At 42.3% G+C, this 25,973-nt stretch overlaps 1 protein-coding gene and 1 pseudogene across 4 annotated transcripts in view; one reads left to right on the top strand and one right to left on the bottom strand.

Annotated features, from left to right (window-relative positions):
• The window catches only part of CTXND2 (cortexin domain containing 2), a 38,359-nt gene that overhangs the window by 9,940 nt on the left and 2,446 nt on the right, over positions 1 to 25,973 (bottom strand). Inside the window, exon 3 of one of the 4 annotated variants that reach the window (XR_013529356.1) lies at positions 10,549 to 10,647. The exons of 2 other annotated variants lie outside the window; for them this stretch is intronic. The gene's annotated coding sequence lies outside the window, so the exon portion shown is untranslated. Of the gene's footprint in view, positions 1 to 10,548; positions 10,688 to 25,973 lie in introns of those variants that run through there. One more of the 4 variants, XM_054247400.2, reaches the window with a different exon arrangement.
• Positions 14,612 to 15,945, top strand: LOC100411370 (glutamine synthetase pseudogene; annotated as a pseudogene).

The raw sequence follows: 25,973 nt of genomic DNA, 5'->3' as shown, positions 1-25,973 counted from the left end.
CTCAGCCTCCCAAGTAGCTGGGACTGCAGGCACCTGCCACCATGCCCAGCTAATTTTTATATTTTTAGTAGAGATGGGGTTTCACCATGTTGGACAGGATGGTCTCTATCTCTTGACCTCGTGATCTGCCTGCCTCAGCCTCCCAAAGTGCTGGGATTATGGGCGTGAGCCAGCACAACTGGCCGACAATGTATTCTAACCTTCTTCCTTATCTCTCTGTCCCTTGTACTTTCTGACTTGGCAATGGTGGGCTTCTCACAGTTCCATGAATTGTGCATGCCCCTCTCTTCCTCTTTGCCTTCAAGCCTTTTCCCTTAACATTCTCTTTGTGTTATTCTCTTCCCTCTATATTCAACTTCTAGGCTTTGCTTAAATATTAATTTTGTAGGGAGCTCTTTCAGTAATATTTACTATAATTTATTATATTACTTTAGTCTGTACTTGCTGATAAAATTGTAACCCTTTATGAGAGTAGGGAGCATATAGAATTTTTTATCCTAAAAGTCTGGGATATATTAGATGTTCAATAAATATTTGTTGAATGAATATAGCACTATGTGTTTCTAAAGTGGGTATATAAAACTGTTTGTTGAATGAATGAATGAATGGCTTTGAGATATGGTGTTGGCACTGAATTAAGACAGAAGACTACTGATTATCTAAAAGGAAATAGTCTTAGCAGAGTAGTAAAGTAAGAAGCAATCCAAATTTTAGTGGATAACGCAGCAAAAGGCAGTGAGGAAATGAAGATACTAAGATTTTAAATCAATTATGAGAAGTTCAACTAGGAAAGAAAGAGGAGAAGTGGAATAGCAGCTGAAAGCCTATTAGAGAATTAAGTGAGAGATTCCTTTTCACAGGCAGAACAGAAAGGTATCAAGTAGTGTGCTTTCGGTTGCAAGTGACAGAAAAACCCACTCACATGAGATTTAAAAATAAAATGGAATTTATTGACTCGTGGCCGAAAAGTCCAGAGTGAGGCTACCTTTGACTATGGCTGAGTCCAGAGATACAAAGTATTATCAGGGCTCTGCCTTTCTATGTCTATGGCTTTTCTTAACCCTGCCTTTCTTCTGTGTTGATTTAATCTCCAGTTTGTCCTCCCTTACAGTATCAAGAATGGCTCCAGCAAATTCAAACCTCACATATTCCCCATACCTCTCATCTCTCCTACTCCATTCCAGAGGAAAAAGGAACACTTTATATCAGCGAGGATTCTTGTTTGCAAGCAACAGGAATGGATTCTCCTTTACACAGAAAATATATTTATTGTAAAAAGGTCAGGTAGCTCTCAGAAAGAGAACGACTCTTATAAACAGGCAGAAATCAAGAGAAGCCAGCCATCAGGAGCCATAGCCAGGGTCTGCACAGGAAAAGTCTGGTTAGGGCAATGCTGGCATTAGACATTGCTACCACCGGACACTGCTGTTGCCAAGCACTGCTGCTACTGTCATTGGATACTGCTGCCTCTGGCATGGCTGAATTACAAATGTGTCATCTTTTTGTCACTCAGTATTCCAGTCTCTGGCCAGAGCATCTGACTGGTCAGGGCTGAGTCATGCACTAACACCTTGGCTTTCAGAGGGTGGAAGAGGGAATATTTGATTTCTCTAGGCTTCCACAGCGGAGATTGTTTCTCACAAATTCATATAAAGAAAGATTTCTCCATGGCTGGCCAAGTACAGTGGCTCACACCTGTAATCCCAACACTTTGGGAGGCCAAGTCGGGTGGATCACCTGAGGTCAGGAGTTCAAGACCAGCCTAGCCAACATAGTGAAAGCCCATCTCTACTAAAAATACAAAAAGTAGCTAGGTGTAGTGGTGTGTCCCTATAATCCCAGATACTTGTGAGGGTGAGGTGGGAGGATCGCTTGAACCCGAGAGGTGGAGGTTGCAAAAGAAAAAACAAGATTTCTCTAAACAGGTAGAATATTTGCATGTTGGGCAGACAAAAAAATGACAAACATTCATTCTTTGGTCTTCGCCCCAATCTAGCTATAGGCTATTTAAAAAAACAGTCGTGGAAAGGTTAAAAACAAAAGGCATAGAAAAAGGCATATGTGGTGAAGACTAGCCAAAATAAAACCGAGGAGCTATATTAATATCAGACAAAATAGAACTAAGTACAAAAATCATTATTAAGGATAGAGAGGATTAATAAATAATGATCGAAGGTTCAATTCTGTAGGAAGGTATAACAGTGCTAAGTTATATGTACCTTCATGGGTACACTGGAAGTCCAGACTTTGCCACATTGATATATGCATGTGAGAAATCTGCACTTGTACCCACTAAATAAATATGAATAATAAATAAATTATATGCATCTAATAAAGCAGTCTCAAGATAAATAGGAAAGCAATAGAACTCTAGGGAGAAATCAGTACATACTACCATTATGGTAGATAGTCCACAAATTCGTCTCAAGTATTAATAGGTTGACTAGATAAAAATCAATGAAGATATAGAATATTTGAATAATACAATTAACAAACTTGATTTATTGAAGATCTATGGAACCTTGTACCCTATCATTAACAAATTCATATTTTTCCATTGTAGTCTTTAATTCCATTTGAGTTGGGTTTTTTGGTCATGTGTAACTAAGAATCCCACTTCTGTTTTAAATAACTAGAAAGTTTCTATTCACTGCAAATAAACCCTGATTAACACAAACACCAAGTTGAGTTTTTCCCAGAAATTCAAGGGTAGTTTACATTAGAATACCTGTAAGTGACATTTAGTATACAGATTAAATGAAAAAATTACCTCAATGATTACAGAAAAAGCATTTGATAATACTAGCCAAGGCAGGAGGATTGCCTGAGTCCAGGAGTTTGAGACCAGCCTGGGCAACATGGTGAGACCCCATCTTCATTTTTTAAAAAAGAAGAAAAAAAGATACTAATATAAAACACCTATGTTAATATTCTTAGCAAAATAGGGACAGAAAGGAACTCCTTTAACCCATTTGTGCTTGAGGGTGCAATTTTTTGAATTTTTGCTATGACCTTGAGCAGTAGGATATAAGTAACTCCCACATGCGTAGGGTTCCAATAATGGAACACTAAGCATAAATAGGGGTATCCATAAAAAATATATAGGCTGGATACAGTGGCTCATGCCTGTAATCCCAGTATTTTGGGAAGCTGAGACAGCAGAATTGTTTGAGGTTAAGAGTTTGAGACCAGTCAGGGCAACAAAGTGAGATCCTTCTCTCTAAAAAATTTTAAAAATTACCCAGGCAAGATGGTGCATGTCTGTACTTCTAGCTACTCAAGAGGCTGAAGTGGGATGATCAGTTGAACCCTGGAGGTCAAGGCTGTAGTGGGCCATGATAGCATCACTGTATTCCAGCCTGGGTGACAGAATGACACACTGTCCAAAAAACAAACAAACAAAAAGTATAGCAACCCTACCTCTTCATGGTCAACAGTTGAAAGATTATCTTTTTAAAATCAGGAACCACACAAAAAAAGGTTCACTATGTTAACTTTTTTTTTTTTGAGATGAGTTGCCTATGCTCTGTTGCCCAGGCTGGAGTGCAGTGGTGAGATCTCAGATCACTGCCACCTCTGCCTCGTGGGTTCAAGCCTCCCGAGTAGCTGGGATTACAGGTGCCTGCCACCACACAGGCTAATTTTTTGTATTTTTAGTAGAGACAGGATTTCACCATGTTGGCTAGACTGGTCTTAAACTCCTGACCTTGTGATCTGCCCACCTCAGCCTCTCAAAGTGCTGGGATTACAGGCGTGAGCCACTGTGCCCGGCCGTTAACTTTTGTATAACATAATTCTGGAAGCCTCAGCCAGAGCAGTAAGATAAGATGAAAAAAAAAATGGATTGAAAAGAAGAAAACAAAAGTTAACTATTCACAGACGTCATTGCCCGCAGAAGAGTCTAAAGAAAAATATGAGATAATGAAAGCTTAGCAAGGTGACTGGATAAGATACGCAAGCTAATTATATTTCTAAATACCAGCAACACAAAAGAAAATGTAATTTTTAAAAAGCATCACTTACAATGGCATTAAAAATACGTAAGATATTTAGAAAGACGTCTAACAAAAGTTGAGTAGGACCAGTTTGGAAACAATTAACAAATCTTACTGAAAGTCATGAAAGAATCTTAAGTAAAATGAAGGGCTATACTATGTGGGTTCAGCATAGCAGTTAGTTCTCCCCAGATTGATCTATGGATACAGTGCAACTCCACCAAAATCCCATCAGGATTTTTTTGAGAAAACTGACAAATCGATTTTCTTAAACATATGTGGGAACTCAAAGGCTCAAGAATAGAGAAGATAGAAGCCCGGCATGGTGGCTCACACCTGTAAACCTAGCACTTTGGGAGCTTGAGGCTGGCAGATCTCCTGAGCTCAGGAGTTCTAAACCAGCCTGAGAAACATGGCAAAACCCCATCTCTTCAAAAAAAACCCAAAAATTAGCTGGGCCTGGTGGTGAGCACCTGTAGTCCCAGCTACTTGGGAGGCTGAGGTGGGAGGATCTCTTAAGTCACAGAAGTCGAGGCTGCAGTGAGCCGAGTTCACACCACTGCACTCCAGCCTGGATGATAAAGTGAGACCCTGTCTCAAGAAAAAAAAAAAAAAAAAGACATCCTGAAGAAAAATAATAGGGTAGAGAGATTTTCCTTAACAGCTATCAAGGTTTATTATGAAGCTATAGGGTTTATGACAACAGGGTATGTATGTGGCACAGATACCCCTAGAGAGCCCAGCGGCAAATCACACATTTAGAGAAACTTGAATTATAACACAGTGAGTACTGTTGGTCACAGAAAAAGCATGAACTATTCAATAAGTGATACTGGAAAATAGGATATTTATTTTTAAAATTGCATTTAGTTATATGTAAAAGGCAAGCTTAAAAATCTTTAGAGGAAAATATAGCATATCTTTATGACTTCAGGCACATATTTTCTCATTATTCATCATTACATTCTTCAGAAAGCACGCCTTGCTTTACCCTGGCACTTGCAGATTCCACTAGACCTCTTCAGCCTGAATATTTTATTTATTTATTTTTTTGAGACGGAGTCTCACTCTTATTGCCCAGGCTGGAATGCAATGGCACAATCTTGGCTCATCACAACCTCTGCTTCCCGGGTTCAAGTGATTCTCCTGCCTCAGCCTCCCAAGTAGCTGGGATTACAGGTACCAGCTACCATGCCCGGCTAGTTTTTTGTATTTTTAGTAGAGATGGGGTTTCCCTGTGTTGGTCAGGCTAGTCTTGAACTCCTGACCTCAGGCAATCCACCCGCCTCTGCTTCCCAAAGTGCTGGGATTACAGGCGTGAGCCACCGTGCCCGGCCAGCCTGAATATTTTATTGATTTTTCCACCATCTCTCCATTAGAGCGTTTCAAGAGACTTCCATCTTTCTTTGATTTCCTTTCATTTATTCTCTTTATCACAAATTTCTAGTATAATTTTATACTGTGTAATCTGTCTGAATCTTATAAAGAGAAAAATAAAAAAATATGTACTTCCTGAAAGCAAATAATTCCAAAACAATTCGCTGGGTAAAGTGGGAAAGGAGCCCAAAGGGAGGAATCAAGGAAGGTTTTACTGAAGAGGCCAACACACGAATTCAGTTGAGGGCTAAGAATGAGTTTACCAGGCAGACAAAAGTGGGAAAGGGGAGATGGAAAGAAGACGTTCCAAGTACAGACATGAAGGTTTAAGGGAAGACAGTACAGTATGTTGAGAAACAGCAATTGTTCAGTAAGCCTTTGAGACACATTTTACTGAATAGATAGGATTAGTAGCCAAGGCCAGCTCACGAGGGGTCTTCTGTTGCATGTTGAACACTCAGGACAAGGCCAGGCGCGGTGGCTCACGCCTGTAATCCCAGCACTTTGGGAGGCCGAGGCGGGTGGATCACGAGGTCAACAGATCGAGACCATCCTGGTCAACATGGTGAAACCCCGTCTCTACTAAAAATACAAAAAATTAGCTGGGCATGGTGGCGCGTGCCTGTAATCCCAGCTACTCAGGAGGCTGAGGCAGGAGAATTGCCTGAACCCAGGAGGCGGAGGTTGCGGTGAGCCGAGATCGCGCCATTGCACTCCAGCCTGGGTAACGAGTGAAACTCTGTCTCAAAATAAATAAATAAATAAACACTCAGGACTCAACTTTGTAATCAGTGGAGAACCGCTGGAAAGCTTGTAAACATGAACATTACATCATTAGATGTTTGTGTTAGAAATATCAGATAGCCAGGAATGTACATGAGGCAACAATTAACCTGATATTCTTCCCTCAGTATGAGTTTCTACAGGGCAAACATCCATTTCCAGTAGGAAATGTCTGTCAATGTGGAAACATCAGTGTCAGAAGAACACACTGCTTTTCTTGGGTGTAGCGTATGAACAGTACCACCTTCACTGATGAATAAACTCAGTTGGGAGTGGTATTACTTATAGCAGTCTTTGCAGAGGTGATGGCTGAGCTCCATTTGGAACAAGGAAAGAGCACTCCAAATAAAGTAATAGTGATAGAGCCAGGAAGCATGGATGCTTTTTGGAAAATGATGCTTAATTTAATATGGCAGAACTCACAGTGCATGAAAGTGAAGGGTATAAAATCTCACATTGGAAGGAAATTTTTTTTTTTTTTTTTTGAGATGGAGTTTCGCTCTTGTTACCCAGGCTGGAGTGCAATGGCGCGATCTCGGCTCACCGAAACCTCCGCCTCCTGGGTTCAGGCAATTCTCCTGCCTCAGCCTCTTGAGTAGCTGGGATTACAGGCACGCGCCACCATGCCCAGTTAATTTTTTGTATTTTTAGTAGAGACGGGGTTTCACCATGTTGACCAGGATGGTCTTGATCTCTTGACCTAGTGATCCACCCGCCTCGGCCTCCCAAAGTGCTGGGATTACAGGCTTGAGCCACCGCGCCCGGCCAGGAAACTTTAAAGGTCATCTTGTGCCACTTTCTAATCATTCCTGTGAAGCCCTGGCTTGAACTCCTTGTGTGACAGGGGCTGGGCACTGACTATTTCCTGGCAGTCTATCTATTTCAGAAAGTTCTGGAAGGCAGTAATTTTTTACCTTAAGCCAAATCTGCATTGTTAGTACGGCTCCACTTTTAACTTAGGACTGTATAAGGCAACACATACCTTTTCCATACACAAGAGTATCAGTAATTTAAAAATAGCTATTAAGTACGTTTTGATTGGTTTCTCAGAGGATGTGGTCTACCACTCTAACTTTTTTCTTTTTTTTTCTTGAGACGACTTTTCACTCTTGTTGCCCAGGCTGGAGTGCAATGGCGTGATCTCAGGTCACCACAACCTCCATCTCCAGGGTTCAAGCAATTCTCCTGCCTCTCAGCCTCCCCAGTAGCTGGGATTACAGGTATGTGCTGCCATGCCCAGCTAATTTTGTATTTTTTAGTAGAGATGGGGTTTCTCCATGTTGGTCAGGCTGGTCTTGAATTCCCGACCTCAGGTGATCTGCCCGCCTTGGCTTCCCAAAGTGCTGGAATTTATAGGCGTGAGCCACCATGTCTGGCCCACTCTACCCTTTTTCTACTGAAGATTTTTCTAGTGTGTTCACATTCCTTTTAAAATGTGGTGCCTGATACAGAATACAAGATGCATGCAAACTCAAGATTATTCATCTAGATACTATACTTCTGTTGCTTAAGACAGGACCATACTGCACTTTGAAAGTCAGGACAAGAACTCTGAATTTTGTTCTTTCAGGCATAGTTAAGCAATGGAAGGTTTTAAGCAGATAAACACTTTGGGAACCAGGGCCATATCTTACTGTGTATCCCACTGATTCTAAGTGAAATGTAAGCTGTAGGCGTCTGTCCCATTCATAGCATGGCTTCAGTGCCTCAGAAGGGCGGGGATATTTTAGGTATTTAATATGCCTACATGAATGAATTAATATGACTCTATATCAGTGTATGGCACATAGTGCATACATCAATTCATACTCATTGAATTCAGGCAGGTAAATGATCAAAGCCACACTTCAAGAAGGTAACTAGTAAGAGTGTGTAAAAAGTATTGGAGATAGGCTGGGTGTGGTGGCTCATGCCTGTAATCCCAGCACTTTGGGAGGCCGAGTCGGGTGGATCACAAGGTCAGGAGTTCAAGACCAGCCTGGCCAAGATGGTGAAACCCTGTCTCTACTAAAAATACCAAAAAATTAGACATGTGTGGTGACGGGCGCCTGTAATCCCAGCTACTCAGGAGGCTGAGGCAGAGAATCGCTTGAACCTGGGAGGCAGCAGTTGCAGTGAGCCGAGATCGCGCCACTGCACTCCAGCCCGAGTGACAGAGCAAGACTCTGTCTCAAAAAAGAAAGAAAGTATTGGAGATAACACACACTATAGGGTGAAAACGAGGAGTTTTAGCAGTCTCAACAAGGGGAAACAAGGGCTAGGATAACAGAGTGAGTAACAGAAAGGGAAGAATGGATGTGAGATTGTGAAGGAGAAATTGTGACGACTTAGAAATTAAATGGACACGTAGTGGGAAGAAGAAGGAAGAGATAAAGAAAACTCGGGCTTGAATCTGGAAAGCTGAAAGAAAAATGTTGCCATTCATAGAATTATTTATTTTAGGAGTGGCAGATATTTTAAGGTAGTAGGATAAGATCAGTCTGGGGTAGGTTGAATTTAAATGCACTGACACAATATGCTCAGGAGGCTAAAATGTGGGACTGGAATTCAGAAATAGAGTGAGATCGGCCAGGCACCGTGGCTCGTTCTTGTAATCCCAGCACTTTGAGAGGCTGAGGCGGGTGGATTGCTTGAGCCCAGGAATTTGAGATCAGTCTGGGCAACATAGCAAGACCCAGTCTCTACAAAAAAACAGAAACAAAAACAAATTAGCCTGGTGTGGTGGCACACATCTGTAGTCCCAGCTACTCAGGAGGTTGATGTGGGAGGACTGATTGATCCCAGGAGGTTGAGGCTGCAGTGAGCCGTGATCGCAGCACTGCACTCTAACCTGGGTGACAAAGCAAGCCCCTGTCTAAAAAATAATAAATAAATAAACTAAAATACATTCTTATTGGAAAGAAAGATGCTGATGTTTTGTTACTAAGTATGCATTGTATATTTTTTACTCATTTTCATATGCAGCGATCCAGATTTTGTATGGCCTAAAGTTTATACAACCTGGGGGTTTCTCTTTAAGGAAAGAATAAAAGATTTAAAATACAGAATTAGGGCTGGGTGCAGTGTCTCACTCCTGTAATCCAGCATTTTGAGAGGCTGAGATGGGGGGGATCACCTGTGGTCAGGAGTTCAAGACCAGCCTGGCCAATATGGTGAAACCCTGTTTCTATTTAAAAATATAAAAAATTAGCCAAGTGTGGTGGTGCATGCCTGTAGTCCCAGCTCCTCAGGAGGCTGAGGCAGGAGAATCGCTTGAACCCGGGAGGCAGAGGTTGCAGCGAGCCAAGATCATGCCACTGCACTTCAGCCTAGGTGACAGAGTGAGACTCTGTTTAAAAAAAAAAAGGTAAAATGTTTTCAAAATGGGGAAAAGGTCACAACAAGTTTACTTCTTAGGCAAAATAGCTTTTCTTGCGAAATACACTTTCAAAAATGGTAAAATCTGTTTTCCAACGAGAATACCTGTCCTTGAATTTTTTTTTAAGTGCTTTTAAGGTTTGCGTTTTGTTTGAGATGAGTAGCAGCACTTCTTGGGATTAAAGTAGGAGAAAGGAAGTGTGGTGTGAAGCCATTGGTTTATCTTAAATTTGGACCTGCTAGAGTGAGAATCAGAATAACAGCATTTACAAATCCTAGGCAACACCAGTTCCGCTTTCAGTTTCAGAAAGATTTTTCTTTCTATGTGTATCTTTTCCAGATCACTTTATTCTTCCCACCTGCAATGCCCTGTCATTCTTGAAGAGACTGAAATACTAAAAAGACCCAGTTTTTCTCTCCTGGCAGTAAGTTTAGTGCAAAGAGAGAGATGATGGTGAAGAAACACAATAATGAAGGTTTTTTTTTAAAAACTATAATCCTTAAAATCAAAGACACTCTCTGGCTAATAGGACCAATCAGAGCCCACCCCCCCTCCCAACTTTCCTCAAAAAGAGACTCTGCTCAAGACATCCTTTCTCAGATGAAAGTTTAGCTTTTCCTAAAAAGCTCTAATGAAGGCTGTGTGCTGTGGCTCACCCCAGTAATCCCAGCACTTTGGGAGGCCAAGGTGGGCGGATCACCTGAGGTCAGGAGTTCAAGACCAGCCTGACCAGTATGGAGAAATTCTGTCTTTATAAAAAAATAAAATAAAATAAAATAAAAAAAGCTCTAATGAAAAAGGTCTCAGGCTGAGACAGAAAGGTTGCTTGAGCCTAGGAGTTTGAGTTCAGTCTGGGCAACATAGCAAGATCCTAACTCTAAACATAAAAATAATAATAATAAAGCTCTTTACTTCCTTCAGTCATTTCCCCATGATTTCTCAAGTTCATAGGAAGGTGCTATTAAACTCAGAAGAATTGTTGGAATTTCTCCCAGTGCAGACTCCACCAGGAAGGCAATATGGGTAGTCACTTACCTTTTGAGTGGATATACAAGGCTAGATTCGCCTGTCGCCAGGGCAGCCTCCTCCTACTCCAGTACATCTCTCGGCAGCCTCTGTTTTTATCAGCCTCTTCTGACAAAAGGAGGGTGGTTGGTAGCTCTCTCCCTTCCCTACTCCCACGCTGAGCTCAGAAGCTTCATGAATAGTTCAACTGAAGCAGGATCAAGTTTCAGACACTCCCATATTGCGAAAATGATCCCACTAGATTAAATTGGAGCCTAGATCAGTGGAGGAATATTTCCACATCTTTGCCAGGGCTGGGTCAGCCATCATTAAAAGCTCAGGTAAAAACTTCTAAGTAGGACCACGTGAGTGGTGGAGGATGGATCAGTAGCCAGCTTTTTGGTCTACGCAAATTCTTGGACCCTGATCCTGGTCCTAATGAATAAGAAATGTTGGGGGTGTTAGCCTCTGTGGGTGTGTATGTATGTGTTTTAAGATATGGGGTCTCACAATGCTGCCCAGGCTGGAGTGCAGTGGCTATTCATAGGCGAATCACAGTGCATTACAGTCTCAAATTCCTGGGCTCAAGTGATCCTCCTGCCTCAGCCTCCCTAATAGCTGGGACCACTACTGCCTGTGGCATCTCTGTTTTAACCAGCTTCTCTACGTGATTGTGATATATGCTTAAGTTTGAGAATTACTTGTCAACAGGATCAGTGATGCTTTAAGCTTAAAATGTTTTCCTGATTTCCTCAGAAGAATTTACTTGACGCGTTTGATTTAAAAAGTCAAAACCCGGCCGGATATGGTATCTCACCCCTATAATCCCAGCACTTCTGGAGGCTGAAGTGGGTGGATCACTAGACGTTAGGAGTTCAAGACTAGCTTGGCCAATGTGGCGAAACCCCGTCTCTACTAAAAATCAAAAATTAGCCAGGTGTGGTGCCAGGCACTGTGGCTCACACCTGTAATCCCAGCACTTTGGGAGGCCGAGGCAGGCAGATCACAGGTCAGGAGTTTGATATCAGCCTGGCCAACATGATGAAATCCCGTCTTTACTAAAAATACAAAAATTAGCCAAGCATAGTGGCACGCACCTGTAATCCCAGCTACTCGGGAGGCTGAGGCAGTAGAATCACTAGAACCCAGGAGATGGAGGTTGCAGTGAGCTGAGATTGTGCCATTGCTCTCCTGCCTGGGTGACAGATTGAGACTCCATCTCAAAAATGTAAAAATAAAAATAAAAATAAAATAAATAAAGTAACTCTTATGAAAGATGTACTATTCATAATAAATATTTACTGAATGCCTACTATGTGTCAATCATTGCGCTAGGTGCTTGGAACAGAATGGAGAATGAAGTTTATTCCTGACCCTCAAACACTTTTTCTTTAAATAATAACAAATATAGTAATTAAAAAACATTTTCAGTTTCCAAGTTCTTCTTGCATTTGACCATACCATCTCAAATTGCGTGGAAAAGTTCAGACAAATCAAAGGTAATATCTATCCCTTTCCAGGGTAGGGCAAACAAAAACTAGGCTTTGTAGGTCATTATAATAGCTACTATTTATTTAGCAATGGACCTTAAAACAAAATTATTGTATCTTTTTGCTTTTTGTACTTATAAATGTAATGTCATATCACATTCCAACATTATGGAATAATATAAAAAGATAGAAATCTCCCATTAATTTTACCCTCTAGAGATACATTATTAACAGTTTGGCAGATTTCTCCAGCTTTAATTTCTATATTTGTTATAACTATTATTATTATTTTTTTTTGTGATGGAGTCTTACTCTGTTTCAGAATGGAGTGCAATCGCGCGATCTCAGCTCACTGCAACCTCCGCCTCCCGGGTTCAAACGATTCTCTTGCCTTAGCCTCCTGAGTAGTTGGGACTACAGGTGTGTGCCACCACGCACAGCTAATTTTTGTATTTTTATTTATTTATTTTTTGAGACTGAATTTTGCTCTTTTTGCCCAGGCTGGAGTGCAATGGTGCGATCTCAGTTCACTGCAACCTCCACCTCTCAAGTTCAAGCAATTCTGCCTCAGCCTCCTAAGTAGCTGGAATTACAGGTGCCTACCACCACATCTGGTAATTTTTGTACTTTTTGGTAGAGATGGGGCTTCTCCATATTGTCCAGCCTGGTCTCGAACTCCTAACCTCAGGTGATCTGCTCACTTTGGCCTCCCAAAGTGCTGGAATTACAGGCATGAGGCACTGCACCTGGCCTAATTTTTGTATTTTTAGTAGAGATGGGGTTTTACCATGTTGGCCAGGATGGTCTCAATCTTTGGACCTCATGATCTGCCCACCTTGGCCTCCCAAAGTGCTGGGGTTACAGGTGGGAGCCATCACACCTGGCCTATAACTATTATTTTTTTAAAAATCTTATATTTTGTTCACTTAACAGTATATCTTGGACATCTTTCCATTTTTGTATGTAAAAATCTGCTTTGGCCAGGTGTGGTGGCTCACTCCTGTAATCCCAGCACTTCGGGAGGCTGAGGTGGGTAGATCACCTGAGGTCAGGAGTTTGAGACCAGCCTGACCAACATGGTGAAACCCTGTCTCTACTGAAAATACAAAAAGTAGCTGGGGATGGTGGCGCATGCCTGTAATTCCAGCTACTCAGTAGGCTGAGGCAGGAGAATCACTTGAACACAGGAGGTGGAGGTTACAGTGAGCCAAGATCTCACTGCACTCCAGCCTGGGCGATAGAAACAGACTCCATTTCAAAAATAAATAATCTGCTTTATTCTTTTTAATGGCTGCTGAGTACTCAAGCACTCCATTTTCTTTATTGGTGGAGTTTCACATTGTTTCAAATTTCTTATTATAGCAACATTGCAGTAAATATCCTTTGTGTGTGTGTGTGTGTGTGTGTGTGTGTGTGTGTGTGTGTATTTTTTTTTTGAGATGGAGTCTCACTCTCTAACCTAGGCTGGAGTGACAGCCTTGCATATCTATTTCTCTGGGCACTCATGGAAATGTTTCTGTGGAATAAATTCTTCCAAATATTAAACATGTAAATGCTAGGTTGTAGGATCACATTTGGGATTTTAATAGATATTACCAAATTACACACTAAAAAGGTTATAGTAATTTATACTCCCATGAAAGTGCCTTTTCTTTTTTTTCACAGCTTCAACAATATAAGTTACTCAGAGTCTCTGAAATGTTTGTTGAGCTAATTGGCAAAAACAGTATCTTAGTTTTTAGGCAGGGCACAGTGGCTCACGCCTGTAATCCTAGCATTTTGGGAGGCTGAGATGGGTGGATTACCTGCTGTCAGGAGTTTGAGACCAGCCTGACCAACATGGTAAAACCCCACCTCTACTAAAGATACAAAAAAATTAGCCAGACATGGTGGCGTGTGCCTGTGATCCCAGCCACTCAGGAGACTGAGGCAGGAGAATTGCTTGAACCCGGGAGGTGGAGGTTGCAGTGAGTCGAGATTGCGCTCCAGCCTGGGTAACAGAACAAGAAAATGAGACTCTGTCTCAAAACAAAACAAAAAACAAAAACAAAACACCACAATATCTTAGTTTTTAAAAAATTGCATTTCTCTAATTACTATAGTATTTGAATCTCTATTGATTGTACATATTTTGCAGATACATACAAATCTATTTTCACCTTATCTATCCTTTTTCCTTTTGACTGAGCTATTAATCTTTTAGTTATTGATTTGAAGATGTATATCTATCTACAAATATAAGTATATACCCACAGATACATTTTTACACATTTTTTGTTTTTTTTGAGATGGAGTCTCATTCTGTTGCCCAGGCTGGAGTGCAGTGGCACCATCTTGACTCATTGCAACCTCTGCCTCCCAGGTTCAAGTGATTCTCTCGCCTCAGCCTCTGGAGTAGCTGGGACTACAGGCTTATGCCACCACACCTGGCTAGTTTTTTGTATTTTGGTATAGACGGGGTTTCACCATGTTGCCCAGGCTGGTCTCGAACTCCTGAGCTCAGGCAATCCGCCTGCCTCCGCCTCGCAAAGTGCTAGGATTACACGCATGAGCCACCGCGCCTGGCCTACACGTTTTATTTATTGATAACCTTTCGTGGTAGAGTCAAGAGTGGGAGAAGAGCACAGCATGTGAGCAGCACAGTGGCATTCTCTCCTCTCCTCACCTCACTTTGGTGGCCTACCTTTACCTGGGCACCAGAACACCTTTCACCATGACCACCTCAGCAAGTTCCCACTTAAAGAAAGGCATCAAGCAGGTGCACATGGCCCTCTGCCTCAGGATGAGAAAGTCCAGGCCATGTATTTCAGGAACAATGGTACTGGGGAAGGACTGTGCTGCAGGACCCAGACCTTGGACCGTGAGCCCAAGTGTGTGGAAAAGTGGCCTGAGTGGAATTCCGATACCTCTAGTACTTTACTGTCTGAAGGCTCCGACAGTGACATGTATCTAGTGCCTGCTGCCATGTTTCAAGACCCCTTCCGTAAGGACCCTAACAAGCTGGTGCTGTGTGTGAAGTTTTCAAGTATGATCGAAAGCCTGCAGAGACCAATTTGAGGCACACCTGTAAATGGTGAGTAACCAGCACCCCTGGTTTGGCATGGAACAGGAATATGCCCTCATGGGAACCGATGGGCATGCCTTTGGTTGGCCTTCCAACAGCTTCCCGGGACCCCAGGGTCCATATTACTGTAATGTGGGAGCAGACAGAGCCTATGGCAGGAACATTGTGGAGGCCCATTACTGGGCCTGCTTGTATGCTGGAGTCAAGATACAAGCAGGGACTAATACCAAGGTCATGTGTGCCCAATGGGTATTTCCCACTGTGTGAAGGAATCAGCATGGGACATCATCTCTGGGTAGCCCATTTCATCTTGCATCGTGTATGTGAAGACTCGAGTGATGGCAATCTTTGATCCTAAGCCCATTCCCAGAAACTGGAATGGTTCAGGCTGCCATACCAACTTTAGCACCAAGGCCACATGGGAGGAGAACTGTCTGAAGTACATTGAGGAGGCCATCGAGAAACTAAGCAAGTGGCACCAGTACCACATCCACACCTATGATCCCAAGGGAGGCCTGGACAATGCCTGAAGCCTAACTAGAGCCCATCAAACCTCCAACATCAATGACTTTTCTGCTGGTGTAACCAATCGTAGCACCAGCATACACATTCCCCAGACTGTTGGCCAGGAGAAGAAGGGCCACTTTGAAGACCATCGCCCTTCTGCCAACTGCATTCCCTTTTCTGAATTCAGAAGCCCTCATCTGAATGCATCTTCTCAATGAAACCAGCGAGGAGCCCTTCCAGTACAAAAACTAAGTGGACTAGACCTCCAGCTGTGAGCCCCTCCTCATTCTTTATCCCACTCCAACTCTTCCCCCTCTCCCAGTTGTCCCAATTGTAACTCGAAGGGTGGAATATCAAGGTTTTTTGTTTTTTGTTTTTTCCCCTTGTGCCCAGTTAATCTTGCTTTCTTTGTTTGGCTGGGATAGGGGGTCAAGTTATTAATTTCTTCACACTTACCCTCCTTTTTTTCCCTATCACTGAAGCTTTTTAGCGCATTAGTGGGGAAGAGGGAGGGGAAACATAACCACTGCTTCCATTTAGTGGGGTGCACCTGTCCAATGGGCATAGGTACCCGGGCAGAGCATGTTTGCAGGAGGTAGACTTTTCTTTGAGGTAGCTGAAAGGGGAACACCTGGGTTCCTCTGGTTAGGTTAGGACTTGCCCTCATGGCAGCAACTTTTCTTAAGAGGTTATAACCAACCTTTCTATTAAAAGTGCGAATTAGGAGAGAAGGTAAGGGTTGGGAATCAGGGAGAATGGCCTTTGTCTCTTGCTTGTGGGACTAGCCTGGCATGGGACTAAATGCCCTGCTCTGAATACAAAGCTCAGTGTAAGCTGATGGATATCCCCCTACCTTGAAAGAAGAAAAGGTTCTTATGGCTTGGTCCTCAATTTATCACAGAAGGCAAAATAATATTTTTATATTTAAATGTAAAGACAAAAAATTATATATATATATGGTTTTATAGATCGTGTGTGTTTTGCTACAGGAAAAAAAAAACATCCAGGTCACAGGGTGCCAAATTTGAGACAAATAGTGTGGATTACAAGTCAAGGATCTCCTTCTGAGTAAGGAATGAGGGAAGTGGTTCTTAGAAAGATGCTGATCTGAGGTTAGGCCATCATTACACTTCAGGGTTTCTGCCCTGCCCACCCTCTGGAAAAGGTGGACGCTGGTTAGTTAACAGGTGACACATGTTACTAGCAGTCACTTGATCTCTGTGGCTTTGGTTTAAAAGACAGACACTTGTCTACATGGGCTTAGAGGTAAGAGTTGGCTGGTCAACTTGAGCATGTTACTGACAAAGGGGGTATTGGGGTTATTTTCTGGTAGGAATAGCATGTTACTAAAGCAGGCCTTTGGATATTAAATTTTTTAAAAAGCAGCATTTGTAAGTTTAGATTTTAATCACATTTGTAGAGTTTCTAGGTACTTTTTACAGATTCCTTGTTTGCTTCAACTGTCTCCTATCTCTGCTCTTGGAGGAAAGGGGACAACACTAAACATTTGTAATTTTGTATCCTTAGGTCTTTCCTCGCAGTGAAATATTCCATTTACTTGTTAAGACTGCTAAGGAGGCCGGGCGCAGTGGCTCAAGCCTGTAATCCTAGCACTTTGGGAGGCTGAGGCGGGTGGATCACGAGGTCAAGAGATCTAGACCATCCTGGTCAACATGGTGAAACCCCGTCTCTACTAAAAATACAAAAAATTAGCTGGGCATGGTGGCGCATGCCTGTAATCCCAGCTACTCAGGAGGCTGAGGCAGGAGAATTGCCTGAACCCAGGAGGCGGAGGTTGCGGTGAGCCAAGATTGCGCCATTGCACTCCAGCCTGGGTAACAAGAGCGAAACTCTGTCTCAAAAAAAAAAAAAAAGACTGCTAAGGAATGATTATTTTTTCTTTTATAATAAGAAACAAACCCAACCTTTATTCCTTCATTTTCCCTGCCATTTTCTGGTTCTTGTGTTGGCTGTGGGAGGCCAGCTGTGGTTTTCTCTTGCCATGAGGACTTCTAATTGCCATGTTCAAAGTCAAATAACTCCTCGTTATAGACACACTGTGTAACTGCCCAGAGCAGCACTTATAAAGCATAAAATAAACACTTTTTGTGATCTGTGTAGTTCCTAGTGCCTATCCTCTGTGACTCCAACTTTCTCACTTTTGAATCTGCTCTCAACATCAGCTGCCAGAATTAAACCTCTCTTCTCAGTCCAATAATTTCCGGCTTCATTTATTTCCCAGACCAGTCTCATCCTGTTCCAGAGGTTTATAAACTTCTTTTGCAATTTTTTTTTTTTTTTTTGAGACAGAGTCTCGCTCTGTCGCCAGGCGCCAGGCGGGAGTGCAGTGGCCTGATCTCGGCTCACTGCAACCTCCGCCTCCTGGGTTCAGGCAATTCTCCTGCCTCAGCCTCCCGAGTAGCTGGGACTACAGGCACGCGCCACCATGCCCAGCTAATTTCTGTATTTTTTTTAGTAGAGACGGGGTTTCACCATGTTGGCCAGGATGGTCTCAATATCTTGACCTTGTGATTCACCCGCCTTGGCCTCCCAAAGTGCTGGGATTACGGGCGTGAGCCACCGTGCCTGGCTGGTTTCTTTTGCAATTCTAGAATCTTCCATCTTCAAGATATGGATCTGTCCATCAGCTCTCCAATTGTGGGTAAACTGTTCACTTTCTTTCCTCAGGTTTCTGAGTATTGACAGAAATAACAGTGCTCCACAGTTTCATGAAAATTTATGCTTTCTACCTTGATCTAGGTCTGCAGAGCATTTGGTGATTTTTTTTGTCTCCTTTTTCTACTCCTGTGGCAGATTATTCACAGTCGTTTGGTTCATACCTAGTTGACTTCCCAACCAATTGCCTACAGCTGTGCAGCTACAGCCAACCCCATTTCTACCTCGTACTCCCAGCAAAAGTTTCATCTGTTACTTTTCTTTGAGAATCAAAGTCATCACACCCAAGTTCCCTTTCCTCCACTTCAAAATGTCTACACGTTTTTAGAAAAAGAGCGCCTTGTTTTCTGAGAACACTTTCACATGCTGCCCTGACCCTATCTCCTTCTCTCCCCAGGACCAATCGTGTTTTCTCAGACATATATATTTCTTGCTTTTAAAAAATTTTTGTTTTTTTATTTTTTGAGACAGAGTCTTGCTGTGTCACTCAGGCTGGAGTACAATGGCGTGATCTGGGCTCACTGCAACTTCCATCTCCCAGGCTCAAGCAGTTCTCATGCCGCAGCCTCCCAAGTTGGTGGGATTACAGGCGTGTGACACCACACCTGGCTAGTTTTTGTATTTTTAGTAGAGACTGGGGTTTCGCCATGTTGGGGAGGCTGGTCTCCAATTCCTGACGTCAGGTGACTCACCCATCTTGGCCTCCCAGAGTGCTGGGATTACAGGCGTGAGCCACCACGCCTGGCCTTTTCTTGCATTCTTAATTTGCTCCTTTCCGTAAGCTCAGTCTATAGACATATTTTACTAAGTTTCCACCCGTAGCCTAACCCATACTTCAGCTACCATTTAATTATTTTTCTCTCCACTGCCATGTTTCTTGAAAAAGTAATCTGTGCTAACTAGCTGTGTCTACTTAAGTTTCTACTCACTCCTCACCCACTTGCAATCTGGTTTCCATTCCTTACATGTGCTCATCCATCCTCCTCTTCCTTAACATCTCTGAACACATGATGCTGTTGCCCAAACTATTTTACCTTGAAGCTTCTTTGGCTTTCATTCCCCTATTCCTTCCAGGTTGTCGCTTAATCGGAAACAGGCATTTCTTGAGGCATTCTTTGTGTACTTTTTCTCTTCTCTTTTAACTTCGGTCCTGTCATTCTTTGTTACTGCAAAGCCTCTTGCAGTTGATGTGGAAGTTCAGGGTTAGCTCCCACCACTCTTTTGGGCAGGTGCCCTGTGATTACATATGCTTAATAAGCATTTTTACCTGGCTTTTCCACCAACCAATCCTACAACCAAACTTCAGCTGAACAAATCTGGACTTGCACATTGCTCCTGTCTTTGTTACTGATGTCCAAAAGACTTCTTTGACACCCCAGCTTCCTTTTATTCCATATTCAATTAAATAGCAGGCCTTGTCGATTATTCTATTACAACAGCAGTATTTGCGACAATCATCTTCTTTTCAGTTTCGTTGACATTTGTCAAGTCCTTGGAATTTCTCCCCCAGATTAATTATGCAGTAGCTACTTACCTAAGTGGATTTCCCAGTTCCAGTATTTCCCTTCCCCACAATAACCTGGATCAGTGTTTCTTAAAATTTTAACCTCCAAGGCTGGGCGCAGTGGCTCACGCTTGTAATCCCAACACTTTGGGAGGAGGAGGTGGGCGGATCACCTGAGGTCAGGAGTTCGAGACCAGCCTGGCCAACATGGTGAAACTCCGTCTCCACTAAAAGTACAATAATTAGCTGAGCGTGGTGGTGGGCACCTGTAATCCCAGCCACTCAGGAGGCTGAGGCAGGAAAATCACTTGAACATGGGAGGTGGAGGTTGCAGTAAGCCAAGATCATGCGATTGCACTCTAGTTTGGGCAACAAGAGCAAAACTCCATCTCAAAAAAAAAAATTATTTGTTTATCCAGTATTCAAATCAAACTGGCCTATCTTTATTTTTATTTGCTAGATCTGGCAACCATACCCAGAGACGCTTAATAAAACTTTGGAGGCTGGTCTGAGTGCAGTGGGGTTCACAACTGATTGATCCCAACCAGTTACAGATTTCTTTGTTCCTTCACTTGACTGGTCTTAAAAACAAACAAAAACAAAAAAACAATTTAAAAACTACCATTCTAAGTAATTAAAAAACCAGTTTACCATAATAGAAAAAAAACTGTAATAGTTTACAAATTAATAGAAAATAATAATAGCAATAATATTAGTAATGGTTAAATATTGGTAAGCTGAAAATGTGTATAAAAACATGTAGGTCAGACTTCACAATCAACTGATTTCTTAATTTTTAAAAAGTTGCTAACTGGCATCTTGGTCTGATCTCTTAATTTTTATTTCTACGAAAATTAGAAAAGCTGAATTATAGTGAGTTTGTCAGACATAGCAAGGAGTGTCTGATGGCCACCAGATAATTCTGAATATTTGGAGCTTACAAGGATTTATTGGAGAGTTTCTAATGAAAGACAGCATTGGTTTGTCAGATTCTAAGCAGAAGAGCAAAGAGTAACCTCAAAAGTTGAATGTTTCAACTGGAGAGAGAGCAGGAGTTGTATTCAGTTGCATTGGCTACTTTCAGCTCTGGGAATCATTTCCCCCGTTTGGTTGCAACATTTGGATGTGGTTTAGAGTATGTTCAATAATGTGTCATTCATTCTTTTCCTCTGATGAAGAAAGAAAATGATCATGTGTCGGGAAATAATATACTCTTGGCAGTCAAGGCATTTGCATCATGGTCTGGTTTTCTTATGAAATCCTGACACTTTGTTCTTAACATTAAAAATGTGGGCTTTGTGATCTGCCATCTGCAGTAGAACTGCTACTTAGATGCAGATTTTTGTAGTGGGGAAGACACCGCTCTCTTATTTGTTGGGGTTCATTGTTTGAACTCTCCAATACAATACAAAATGTCAAGCCCTGGCAGGGTAAGAAAGGAATTCCTACTCATGGAGTGATCTTTGCTGGTAGGCGATTGGAAGATGGATGTACTTTGATGACAGTATTCAAAAGGAGTCCACTCTTATTATGTTGAGACTCTGCGGTTGTGCCAAGGAAGATGTGTGAAACCACTGCCAAGAAGAATAAGCATAAGAGAAAGAAGGTTAAGCTGGCTGGGCGCCGTGGCTCACGCCTGTAATCCCAGCACTTTGGAAGGCTAAGGCAGGAGGATCACCCGAGGTCAGGAGAAATTTAAGCTAACTGTCCTAAAATATTACAAGGTGGACAAGAATGGCAAAATTAGTCAGTTTTGTAGAGAGTGCCATTCAGATGAATGCGGTGCTGGAGTTTTTATGGCCAGCCGCTTTGAAAGACATCATTGTGGCAAATGTTGTCTGACTTACTGTTTCGACAAACCAGAAGACAAGATGGGTTAATAAAACACACAAACTAAATAGGAAAAACAGGCTGAGTATGGTGGCTCATGGCTATAATCCCTGTGCTTTGGGAAGCTGAGGTGAGAGAATGGCTTGAGGCTAGGAGTTCGAGGTTACAGTGAGCAATGATGGTGCCACTGCACTCTAGCCTGGGTGAAAGAGTGAGACGCTATTTCTAAAACAAAAACAAAACCCGAAACCGTGACATTTAGAAGTTAAAGTAATATGTGCATATTAATAAAAATATTGCTCAGATGAGCCATTTTACCAATCCTAGTTAAAATAATAAAAATGGCTTATGTTAGTATTATCTGTATCATAAAGAAGGGATTTTTACTTCAATCCTTATTAAAAACTGTGACAGCATTTCCCCCGGATTGGCCTCTATACTTAACTCTAGAGAAAGCACCAATTTATCTATTTCTTCTCAAAGATTATGCTCACTGGCTGGTATTTTACATTTACAGTTAGTGCTAATTTGTTCATCGTCGAATCAAAATCAGGAGAAATTTTATTTTGAGAAATGGGGTCTTGCTATGTTTCCCAGGTTGGCCTCAAACTCTTGGGCCTAAGTGATCCTCCCTCCTCAGCCTCCGGAAGAGCTAGAACTACAGGCACGCACCATTGAGCCTGGCTAGGAGAAATATATTTTGGCAACGAACTGTTTTCTGAATAAAATGGATAGTGGGCTGGGCATGGTGGCTCATGTCTGTAATCCCAGCACTTTGGAAGGCCCAGGTGGGTGGATTGTCTGAGCTCAGAGTTTGAGGCCAGCCTGGGCAACATGATGAAACCTGGTCTCTGCTAAAAATACAAAAAAATTAGTTGGGCAGTGGTGGCAGACATCTGTAATCCCACCTAATGGGCAGGCAGAGGCAGGAGAATCGCTTGAACCCAGAAGGCGGAGGTTGCAGTGAGCTGAGATAGCACCACTGCACTCCAGCCTGGGCGACAAGATGAAATATCTCAAAAAAAAAAAAAAAAAAGAAAAGAAAAGAAGTGGACTGGACTGACATCTTTTTCGTAGAAACAATCAATGTTCTTTTTGTATCCAAAGTTATAACTCCATGAGGTTTTTTGTGTTTGTATGTTTTGTTTTTGAGACGGAGTCGCACTCTTGTCACCCAGGCTGGAGTGCAGTGGCGTGATCTCAGCTCACTGCAGCCTCTGCCTCCTGGGTTCAAGCGATCCTTGTGCCTCAGCCTCCTGAGTAGCTCGGATTATAGGCATGTGTCACCATGCCAGACTAATTTTTGTATTTTCAGTAGAGACGGGGTTTTGCCATGTTGGCCAGGCTGATCTCAGGTGATCCACCTGCCTCAGCCTCCCAAAGTGCTGGGATTACAGCCATGAGTCACCATGCCTGGCCTATAATTCCATCAGTTTTGATCACAAGATATCTTTTTCAGACTGCCTCATACCTCACAAAATAATTCTATCTAAATGAAAAATGTTTTCTTCTGTATCTTGAATTCATTATTATTATTATTATTTTAGATGGAGTCTCGCTCTGTTGTAAAGGCTGGAGTGCAGTGGTGTGTTCTCTGCTTACTACAACCTCCATCTCCTGGGTTCAAGCGATTCTCCTGCCTCAGCCTCTTGAGTACCTGGGATCACAGGTGTGCGCCATCATGCCTGGCTAATATATTGTATTTTAGTAGAGATGGGGTTTCACCATGTTGGCCAGGATGGTCTTGATCTGACCTAGTGATCTGCCCGCCTTAACTTCCCAAAGTGCTGGGATTACAGATGTGAGCCACTGAACCTTGCCTTGTATCTTGAATTTTTTTTTTGAGACAGAATTTCACTCTGTCGCCCAGGCTAGAGTGCAGTTGTCTCACTGCAACCTGTGCCTCCCGGGTTCTTGCAGTTCTCCTGCCTCAGCATCCTGAGTAGTTAGGACAACAGGTGCACGCCGCCACGCCTGGCTGATTTTTTTCTATTTTTAGTAGACATGGGGTTTCACCATGTTGTCCAGACTAGTCTTGAACTCCTGAGCTCAGGCAATCTGCCTGCCTTGGCCTCCCAAAGTTCTAGGGCTACAGGGGTGAACCACCACACCTGACCCCATATCTTGAATTTTTAATGATAAACCAAACAAGAAGTGTCTAGGCATTTCTCCTTATATATTTCCTATACACTGTAAGCTGATTCATACTGTGTACATTAGTGGTTTCTTCTCTTAAAACAAACATCTGGTAGCAGGTAGAGCAGATCTTGCCATTTCACGTTGTGTATCATGACTCTATGTGATATTTGACAAAGAATTTTGCCAATAGCTTTGTTATACTTTTTTTTTTTTAGAGAAGTCTTGCTCTTATTGGCCAGGCTGGAGTACAGTGGCACGATCCCAGCTCATGTCAGCCTTTGCTTCCCAGGTTCAAGCGATTCTTCTGCCTAAGACTCCTGAAAAGCTGGGACTACAGGCATGCACCACCACGCCCCAATCATTTTTGTATTTTTAGTAGAGATGGGGTTTCAACATGTTGGCCAGGCGGGTCTTGAGCTCCTGACCTCAGGTGATCCACCTGCCTCGCCCTCCCAAAGTGCTGGGATCACAGCACTGGCCAGCTTTGTTACACTTTAATAGCAGAATATGTTATTAACTTTGTAGCTAGTTGTGTAAGCATCTCTATATAACAAAAGGATTTCTACCAATTTTTTTTCTACAGAAATGTAACTTTGTCTCTTATAACCACAATATTCATCCACATCAAACTGGAAAACATTTCGCATTTATTCTAGAAAAATCCATTTTACTTGGTAAAGAAGGTACTGCAATTTTTTTTAAAAAAATTTATTTTAGGTGGAGTCTTGCTCTGTTGCCCAGGCTGCAGTGCAGTGGCATGATCTCGGTTCACTGCGGTGACCTCTGCCTCCTGGGTTCAAGCGATTCTTCTGTCTCAGCACCTCCCGAGTAGCTGTGATTACAGGTACATGCCCAGCTGATTTTTGTGTTTTTAGTAGAGACAGGGTTTCACTATGTTGCCCAGCCTGGTCTCAAATTTCTGACCTCAGGTGATCCACCTGCCTCTGCCTCCCAAAGTGCTGGAAATACAGGCGTGAGCCACCATGCCAAAAAGTGTCTTGAAAAATTTTATGGCATTCCAAATCAATGTTTGACAAAATGTACTAATAATGAAGGTACATCAGGCAAGGGACAAATTAATGGCCAATAAAATCCCATTGTTAGATATTCCTAGTTGGACTTCCTATTTACATATAAATGTTTTGGCTGTTTGCATGAATTTGCCACATTTAAAGATACATAATTCATATTCTATATCTGCCCTGGAGCCTTCATAGTTAGCTATCTTTACTACAGACTTTTGAGGTACTTTTTACTTTTGTGACATTTTCATCACTACTTTTTATGCTTTAAAAAGCATGATTGGGCCAGACATGGTGGCTCATGCCTGTAATTCCAGCACTTTGGGAGGCCAAGGCAGGCGAATCTTGAGCTCAGGAATTAGAGACCAGCATGGCCAACATGGTGAAACCCTGTCTCTATTAAAAATACAATAAATTAGCTAGGTGTAGTGGTGGGCACCTGTAATCCCAGCTACTCGGAGGCTGAGGTAGGAGAATGTCTTGAACCTGGGAGGTGGAGGTTGCAGTGACCCAAGATCCATCACTGCACTCCAGTCTGAGCAACTCCATCTCAAAAAAAAAAAAAAAAAAGCATGATTGGGCAAGGCAGCTCACATGGATAGGCCTGGTGGCAGGGTCCCTTAAGGGAGTTGGAGGTTACTATGAGCTATGAGCTGTGATCTCACCACTGTACTCCATGCAGAGCAAAAACCTTTCCAAAAGAAAAGGAAAAAAAAAAGCAGACTTTAACTTTTTTTTTTTTTTGAGATGGAGTCTCCCTCTGTCACCCAGGCTGGAATGCAGTGGCACAATCTGGGTTCACTGCAACCTCTGCCTCAACCTCCCGGGTAGCTGGGATTACAGGCACGTGCCACCGCACCCAGCTAATATATATATATTTTGTATTTTTAGTAGAGTCGGGGTTTTAACACCTTGGCCAGGCTGGTCTTGAACTCCGGGCCTTGTGATCCACCCGCCTCAGCCTCCCAAAGTGCTGGGATTACAGGCATGAGCCACTGTTTCTTTTGAGTGGACGATTTTTTTCTTTTTGGTGAATTATAGATATAACAAAATGAAAGAAAAATGAAATTTTAACACATGTAAACAATAATATGCAAATTATGTTAAATACCTTTGCAGTGAACTAATAAGAGGATCAATTTAATCTGTGCAGTATATATACAACTTCTAAGAATGTAAAGATGCTCAATAGCATAATGGGATTTTTGTTAAATTTTTAATTA

The sequence above is a fragment of the Callithrix jacchus genome, chromosome 18, assembly GCF_049354715.1.
Source record: "Callithrix jacchus isolate 240 chromosome 18, calJac240_pri, whole genome shotgun sequence".
In the NCBI taxonomy this organism is placed as follows: domain Eukaryota; kingdom Metazoa; phylum Chordata; class Mammalia; order Primates; family Cebidae; genus Callithrix; species Callithrix jacchus.
The sequence above is the reverse complement of the archived record's forward strand: the minus strand, read 5'-3'. Positions and strand labels throughout refer to the sequence as shown.